Consider the following 9,385-nt stretch of genomic DNA (forward strand, 5'->3'; position numbering starts at 1 on the left):
CTGGTCAGCATTCGTGGATACTTAACACGCTTAACGAGATCTTGGTATTTGATCTGAGTCTGGCCACTGGCCTATACGCACTAACCAACTACGCGGGAACAGTTATGAGCACTCGACGTTGTGGTATCAGCCGAAGCCTTCATGACGTCAGCGACTGAGCGGCACGCGCCGGATTAGACTGGAACGCCTGCTAGGCTAGGTCTGCTTCCGGCCGCGTTCGCAACGTGCAGGTGTGCAATGGGCGATGGGCCCAGACCCCTGCGCCATAGGATTTAGACCGGCGTGCTAACCTCTCTGTTGTGCCTAGGTGGGGCTGCGACGTGTTGATCTTCCGAGGCCGGGCATGACCCAGGAAAGTGTGTCCGGCCAAATGGGATCGAGCGTGTTGGGTAATGTGGTGCACCCCTACAGGGAAGTTTATCTATTCGAATAGTTGTGATCTTCGGTAACAGGACGACTTGGAGTTGTACCTTGACCTTATGACAACTACAACCGGATACTTAATAAAACACACCCTTCCAAGTGCCAGATATAACTCGGTGATCGCTCTCTAACAGGGCAACGAGGAGAGGGTCGCCGGGTAGGTTTATGCTATGCGATGATACTTGGTGAACTTACCATCTACTCTCTTCTACATGCTGCAAGATGGAGGTGCCAGAAGCGTAGTCTTCGTCAGGACTAGCTATCCCCCTCTTTCTGGCATTCTGCAGTTCAGTCCACCGAGATAGCCCCTTTACACAGATACCCATGCATATATAGTGTAGATCCTTGCTTGCGAGTACTTTGGATGAGTACTCACGGTTGCTTTTCTCCCTCTTTTCCCCCTTTCCCTTCTACCTGGTTGTCGCAACCAGATGCTGGAGCCCAGGAGCCAGACGCCACCGTCGACGACGACTCCTACTACACCGGAGGTGCCTACTACTACGTGCAGGCCGCTGACGACGACCAGGAGTAGTTTAGGAGGATCCCAGGCAGGAGGCTTGCGCCTCTTTCGATCTGTATCCCAGTTTGTGCTAGCCATCTTATGTCAACTTGTTTAACTTATGTCTGTACTCAGATATTGTTGCTTCCGCTGACTCGTCTATGATCGAGCACTTGTATTCGAGCCCTCGAGGCCCCTGGCTTGTATTATGATGCTTGTATGACTTATTTTATTTTTAGAGTTGTGTTGTGATATCTTCCCGCGAGTCCCTGATCTTGATCGTACACGTTTGCGTGTATGATTAGTGTACGTTTGAATCGGGGCGTCACAATCTATGATGTCTCTTACTGGTTTCTTAAAGTTTGGGGCTGTGATGTGATGTCTACTACGCAACCTTCTTCTTGTAGACGTTGTTGGGCCTCCAAGTGCAGAGGCTTGTAGGACAGTAGCAAATTTCCCTCAAGTGGATAACCTAAGGTTTATCAATCCGTGGGAGGCGTAGGATGAAGATGGTCTCTCTCAAGCAACCCTGCAACCAAATAACAAAGAGTCTCTTGTGTCCCCAACACACCCAATACAATGGTAAATTGTATAGGTGCACTAGTTCGGCGAAGAGATAGTGATACAAGTGCAATATGGATGGTAGATATAGGTTTTTGTAATCTAAAAATATAAAAACAGCAAGGTAACAAGCGATAAAAGTGAGCGTAAACGGTATTGCAATGCGTTGAAACAAGGCCTAGGGTTCATACTTTCACTAGTGCAAGTTCTCTCAACAATAATAACATAATTGGATCATATAACTATCCCTCAACATGCAACAAAGAGTCACTCCAAAGTCACTAATAGCGGAGAACAAACGAAGAGATTATTGTAGGGTACGAAACCACCTCAAAGTTATCCTTTCTAATCGATCTATTCAAGAGTCCGTAGTAAAATAACACGAAACTATTCTTTTCGTTCGATCTATCATATAGTTCGTACTAGAATAACACCTTAAGACACAAATCAACCAAAACCCTAATGTCACCTAGATACTCCAATGTCACCTCAAGTATCCATGGGTATGATTATGCGATATGCATCACACAATCTCAGATTCATCTATTCAACCAAGACAAAAGAACTTCAAAGAGTACCCCAAAGTTTCAACCGGAGAGTCAAGACGAAAACGTGTGCCAACCCCTATGCATAAGTTCACAAGGTCACTGAATCCGCAAGTTGATCACCAAAACATACATCAAGTAGATCACGTGAATATCCCATTGTCACCACAGATAAGCACATGCAAGACATACATCAAGTGTTCTCAAATCCTTAAAGACTCAATCTGATAAGATAACTTCAAAGGGAAAACTCAATCCATTAAAAGAGAGTGGAGGGGGAACATCATAAGATCCAACTATAATAGCAAAGCTCGCGATACATCAAGATTGTGCCAAATAAAGAACACGAGAGAGAGAGATCAAACACATAGCTACTGGTACATACCCTCAGCCCCGAGCGTGAACTACTCCCTCCTCGTCATGGAGAGCGCCGGGATGATGAAGATGGCCACCGGTGAGGGATCCCCCCTCCGGCAGGGTGCCGGAACAGGGTCCCGATTGGTTTTTGGTGGCTACAGAGGCTTGCGACGGCGGAACTCCTGATCTATTGTGTTCCCTGATGTTTTTAGGGTATATGGATATATATAGGCGAAAGAAGTCGATCAGGGGAGCCACGAGGGTGGGGGCGCGCATCCCTGCCTCGTGGCCACCTCGAAGCTTCCTTGACTTCAACTCCAAGTCTCCTGGATCACGTTCGTTCCAAAAATCACACTCCCGAAGGTTTCATTCCGTTTGGACTCCGTTTGATATTCCTTTTCTGCGAAACACTGAAACAAGGGAAAAAACAGAAACTGGCACTGGGCTCTGGGTCAATAGGTTAGTCCCAAAAATAATATAAAAGTGTTTAATAAAGCCCATAAACATCCAAAACAGATAATATAATAGCATGAATACTTCATAAATTATACATACGTTGGAGACGTATCACGATGCTTATGTGAAAAAGCTTCAAACTGATATGCTCGAACCCAAATCGGAGAAATGTGTCTTCATAGGATACCCAAAGGAGACTGTTGGGTACACCTTCTATCACAGATCCGAAGGCAAGACATTCGTTGCTAAGAATGGATCCTTTCTAGAGAAGGAGTTTCTCTTAAGAAGTGAGTGGGAGGAAAGTAGAACTTGATGAGGTAATTGTACCTGCTCCCTTATTGGAAAGTAGTTCGTCACAGAAATCTGTTCCTGTGACTCCTACACCAATTAGTGAGGAAGCTAATGATGATGATCATGTAACTTCAGATCAAGTTACTACCGAACCTTGTAGGTCAACCAGAGTAAGATCCGCACCAGAGTGGTATGGTAATCATGTTCTGGAGGTCATGTTACTTGACCATGACGAACCTACGAACTATGAGGAAGCGATGATGAGCCCAGATTCCGCGAAATGGCTTGAGGCCATGAAATCTGAGATGGGATCCATCTATGAGAACAAAGTCTAGACTTTGGTTGACATGCCCGATGATCGGCAAGCCATCGAGAATAAATGGATCTTCAAGAAGAAGACTGACGCTGATGGTAATGTTACTGTCTACAAGGCTTGACTTGTTGCGAAAGGTTTTCGACAAGTTCAAGGAGTTGTCTACGATGAGACCTTCTCACCCGTAGCGATGCTTAAGTCCGTCCGAATCATGTTAGCAATTCCTGCATTTTATGATTATGAAATTTGGCAAATGGATGTAAAGACTGCATTACTGAATGGATTTCTGGAAGAAGAGTTGTATATGATGCAACCTGAAGGTTTTATCGATCCAAAGGATGCTAACAAAGTGTGCAAGCTCCAGCGATCCATTTATGGACTGGTGCAAGCATCTCGGAGTTGGAATAAATGTTTTGATAGTGTGATCAAAGCATGTGGTTTTATACAGACTTTTGGAGAAGCCTGTTTTTACAAGAAAGTGAGTGGGAGCTCTGTAGCATTTCTAATATTATATGTGGATGACATATTGTTTATTGGAAATGATATAGAATTTCTGATAGCATAAAAGGATACTTGAACAAGAGTTTTTCAATGAAAGACCTCGGTGAAGCTGCTTATATATTGGGCATCAAGATCTATAGAGATAGATCGAGACACTTAATTGGACTTTCACAAAGCACATACCTTGATAAAGTTTTGAAGAAGTTCAAAATGGATCAAGCAAAGAAAGGGTTCTTGCCTGTGTTACAAGGTGTGAAGTTGAGTCAGACTCAATGTCTGACCACTGCAGAAGATAGAGAGAAAATGAAAGTTGTTCCTTATGCTTCAGCCATAGGCTCTATCATGTATGCAATGTTGTGTACCAGACCTGATGTGTGTCTTGCTATTAGTTTAGCAGGGAGGTACCAAAGTAATCCAGGGGTGGATCACTGGACAGCGGTCAAGAATATCCTGAAATACCTAAAAAGGACTAAGGATATGTTTCTCGTTTATGGAGGTGACAAAGAGCTCGTCGTAAATGGTTACGTCGATGCAAGCTTTGACACTGATCCGGATGACTCTAAGTCACAAACCAGATACGTATTTATATTGAACGGTGGAGCTGTCAGTTGGTGCAGTTCTAAGCAAAGCGTCATGGCGGGATCTACGTGTGAAGCGGAGTACATAGCTGCTTCGGAAGCAACAAATGAAGGAGTCTAGATGAAGGAGTTCATCTCCGATCTAGGTGTCATACCTAGTGCATCGGGTCCAATGAAAATCTTTTGTGACAATACTGGTGCAATTGCCTTGGCAAAGGAATCCATATTTCACAAGAGAACCAAGCACATCAAGAGACGCTTCAATTCCATCCGCGATCAAGTCAAGGAGGGAGACATATAGATTTGCAAGATACATACGGATCTGAATGTTGCAGACCCGTTGACTAAGCCTCTCTCACGAGCAAAACATGATCAGCACCAAGACTCAATGGGTGTTAGAATCATTATTGTATAATCTAGATTAATGACTCTAGTGCAAGTGGGAGACTAAAGGAAATATGCCCTAGAGGAAATAATAAATTTGTTATTTATATTTCCTTATATCATGATAAATGTTTATTATTCATGCTAGAATTGTATTAACCGGAAACTTAGTACATGTGTGAATACATAAACAAACAGAGTGTCACTAGTATGCCTCTACTTGACTAGCTCGTTGAATCAAAGATGGTTATGTTTCCTAGCCATAGACATGAGTTGTCATTTGATTAATGAGATCACATCATTAGAGAATGATGTGATTGACTTGACCCATTCCGTTAGCTTTAGCACTTGATCGTTTAGTATATTGCTATTGCTTTCTTCATGACTTATACATGTTCCTATGACTATGAGATTATGCAACTCCCGAATACTGGAGGAACACTTTGTGTGCTACCAAATGTCACAACGTAACTGGGTGATTATAAAGGTGCTCTATAGGTGTCTCCGATGGTACTTGTTGAGTTGCCATAGATCGAGATTAGGATTTGTCACTCCGATTGTCGGAGAGGTATCTCTGGGCCCTCTCGGTAATGCACATCACTATAAGCCTTGCAAGCAATGTAACTAATGAGTTAGTTGCGGGATGATGCATTACGGAACGAGTAAAGAGACTTGCCGGTAATGAGATTTAACTAGGTATTGAGATACCGACGATCGAATCTCGGGCAAGTAACATACCGATGACAAAGGGAACAACGTATGTTGTTATGCGGTTTGACCGATAATGATCTTCGTAGAATATGTGGGAGCCAATATGAACATCCAGGTTCTGCTATTGGTTATTGACCAGAGACGTGTCTCGGTCATGTCTACATAGTTCTAGAACCCGTAGGGTCCGCACGCTTAACATTCGGTGATGATCGGTATTATGAGTTTATGTGTTTTGATGTACCGAAGATAGTTCGGAGTCCAGGATGTGATCACGGACATGACGAGGAGTCTCGAAATGGTCGAGACATAAAGATTGATATATTGGACGACTATATTCAGACACCGGAAGTGTTCCGGGGGTCACCGGATAATTATCGGAGTGCCGGGGGGTTATCGGAACCCCGGGGAGAACTAATGGGCCAACATGGGCCTTGTGAGAGAGAGAGAGGTGGGAGCCATGGGCTGGCCGCCTCCCCCCCCCCTGGGAGTCCGAATTGGACAAGGAAGGGGGGCTGCGCCCCCTCTTTCCTCGCTCTCTCCCTCTCCTTCCTTCCCCCTTCCCCCTTCCTAGTTCGACTAGGAAAGGGGGAGTCCTACTCCTACTAGGAGGAGGACTCACCCCTCTCCTTGGCGCGCCCCAAGGGCCGGCCGGCCTCCCCCTTGCTCCTTTATATATGGGGGCAGGGGGCACCCTAGAACACACAACAGGCATTGTTCTTAGCCGTATGCGGTGCCCCCCTCCACCATAATCCACCTCGGTCATATCGTTGCAGTGCTTAGGCGAAGCCCTACGCCGGTAGCTTCATCATCACCGTCATCACGCCATCGTGCTGACGAAGCTCTCCCTCGACACTCTGCTGGATCGTGAGTTCGTGGGACGTCACCGAGCCGAACGTGTGCAGATCGCGGAGGTGTCGTACTTCCGGTCGATCGTGAAGATGTACGACTACATCAACTGCGTTGTCATAACGCTTCCGCTTACGGTCTACGAGGGTACATAGACAACACTCTACCCTCTCATTGCTATGCATCACCACGATCTTGCGTGTGCGTAGGAATTTTTTTTAAATTACTACGTTCCCCAACAGGAGAAGCATAGCAATGAGAGGGGAGAGTGTGTCCACGTACCCTCGTAGACCGAAAGTGGAAGCGTTTAGTAACGTGGTTGATGTAGTCGAACGTATTCACGATCCAATCGATCCAAGTACCGAACGTACGGCACCTCCGTGTTCAGCACACGTTCAGCACGATGATGTCCCTCGAGCTCTTGATCCAGTTGAGGACGAGGGAGAGTTTCGTCAGCACGACGGCGTGGCGACGGTGATGATGAAGTTACCGGCGCATGGGTTCGCCTAAGCACTACGACGATATGATCGAGGTGTTAAACTGTGGAGGGGGGCACCGCACACGGCTAAGAGATTGTCTGTTGTGCTTTGGGGTGCCCCCTGGCCACGTATATAAAGGAGGGAGGGAGAGAGGCCGGCGGCCAGGAGGGGCGCGCCAAGGGGGGAGTCCTACTTGGACTCCTAGTCTCCTAGTCCAAGTAGGATTCGGTCCCCCCATTTTTCCTTTCTTCCACCGGAGGGAAAGGAAGGAGGGGAGAAGGAGAAGGAAGGAGGGGGGCGCGCCCCCACCCCTTGTCCAATTCGGTTTGGGCAGGGGGAAGGCGCGCGCCACCTCGTGGCCCTTCTTCCCTCTCTCCACTAAAGCCCACTAAGGCCCATTAACTTCCCCGGGGATTCCTGTAACCCCTTGGTACTCCGGAAAAATACCCGGATCACTCGGAACCACTCCAATGTCCGAATATAACCTTCCAATATATGAATCTTTACCTCTTAACCATTTCAAGACTCCTTGTCATGTCTGTGATCTCATCAGGGACTCCGAACAAACTTCGGTCATCAAATCACATAACTCATAATACAAATTGTCATCGAACGTTAAGCGTGCGGACCCTACGGGTTCGAGAACTATGTAGACATGACCGAGACACATCTCCGGTCAATAACCAATAGCGGAACCTGGATGCTCATATTGGCTCCTACATATTGTACGAAGATCTTTATCGGTCAAACCACATAACAACATACGTTGTTCCCTTTGTCATCGGTATGTTACTTGCCCGAGATTCGATCGTCCGTATCATCATACCTAGTTCAATATCGTTACCGGCAAGTCTCTTTACTCGTTTCGTAATGCATCATCCCGCAACTAACTCATTAGTCACATATCTTGCAAGGCTTATAGTGATGTGCATTATCGAGAGGGCCCAGAGATACCTCTCCGATACTCGGAGTGATAAGTCCTAATCTCGATCTATGCCAACTCAACAAACACCTTTGGAGACACCTGTAGAGCATCTTTATAATCAACCAGTTACGTTGTGACGTTTGATAGCACACAAGGTGTTCCTCCGGTATTCGGGAGTTGCATAATCTCATAGTCAGAGGAACATGTATAAGTCATGAAGAAAGCAATAGCAATAAAACTAAACGATCATTATGCTAAGCTAACGGATGGGTCTTGTCCATCACATCATTCTCTAATGATGTGATCCCGTTCATCAAATGACAACACATGTCTATGGTTAGGAAACTTAACCATCTTTGATTAACGAGCTAGTCAAGTAGAGGTATACTAGGGACACTCTGTTTGTCTATGTATTCACACATGTACCAAGTTTTCGGTTAATACAATTCTAGCATGTATAATAAACATTTATCATGATATAAGAAAATATAAACAACAAATTTATTGTTGCCTCTAGGGCATATTTCCTTCAAAGTCTACCATTGAGACGCAACCGGTCTCGACCAATCTTTCTTGCATTTACAAACTCACCCTTGACACCTAACTGCGGAGGGGGCAACCTTTTTTGTCTCAGCTGCAACTCCACCCCTAATAAGTAACTGAGGGGGACAACCCATTTTTCCTCCCTAGTTGCAACTCCACCCTTTGATACAAAACTACGGGCCCGATCCAGTTTTTGTCCCAGTTGCAAGTCCACCCTCAACACACAACTTGGAGGGCGATCATTTTTGTCCGAGTTGCAACTCCACCCCTGACTTGTAGTTAGGGTGCCCACGTTTTTTCTTGTCCCAGTTGCAACTTCATCCTCGATACGCAACTAGGGTCTGACCCATTTTTATCCTAGTTGAAGGTCCACCCTCGACACACAACTAGTGGGGGGGGGGGGGTTGGCCATTTTTTGTCCCGGTTGTAACTCTTAGACAACTGAGGCCCAACCCATGTTTTTCTTAACTTCAAGTCCAGCTACACCATTGACATGCAATTGGGGGACCCACCTTTTTTGTCTTAGTTGCAAGTCCACTCTTAGTATACAACTGGGGTCCCGACCAATTTTTGTCTCCATTGCAACTCCACCCTCGATACGTAACTAGGGGCCGGCCGATTTTTGTCCCAGTTGCAACTCCACACCCGTACATGTAATTGGAGCCTGCCTTTTTTTTGCTAGTGGCGACTCCACCCTTGATACGCAACTAAGGGCCTGACCAATTATCTCTGAGTTGTAAAAAAACTTTCAATACGCAACTGAGGACCCGACCCATTTTTGTCCTAGTTGCAACTTACCCTCAATATGCAACTTGGGGCCCGACCCATTTTTTCTCCAGTTGTAAGTCCATCCTCGACAAGCAACTAGGGGGCCGACCCATTTTTATCCCCATTGCAAGTCCACACTTGACACACAATTGAACCTTGTCCATTATTGTCCCAGTTGCAGGTCCACCCTCAACACGCAACTAAG

This window comes from Triticum aestivum, chromosome 2D (assembly GCF_018294505.1).
Source record: "Triticum aestivum cultivar Chinese Spring chromosome 2D, IWGSC CS RefSeq v2.1, whole genome shotgun sequence".
NCBI classification, from domain to species: Eukaryota; Viridiplantae; Streptophyta; class Magnoliopsida; order Poales; family Poaceae; genus Triticum; species Triticum aestivum.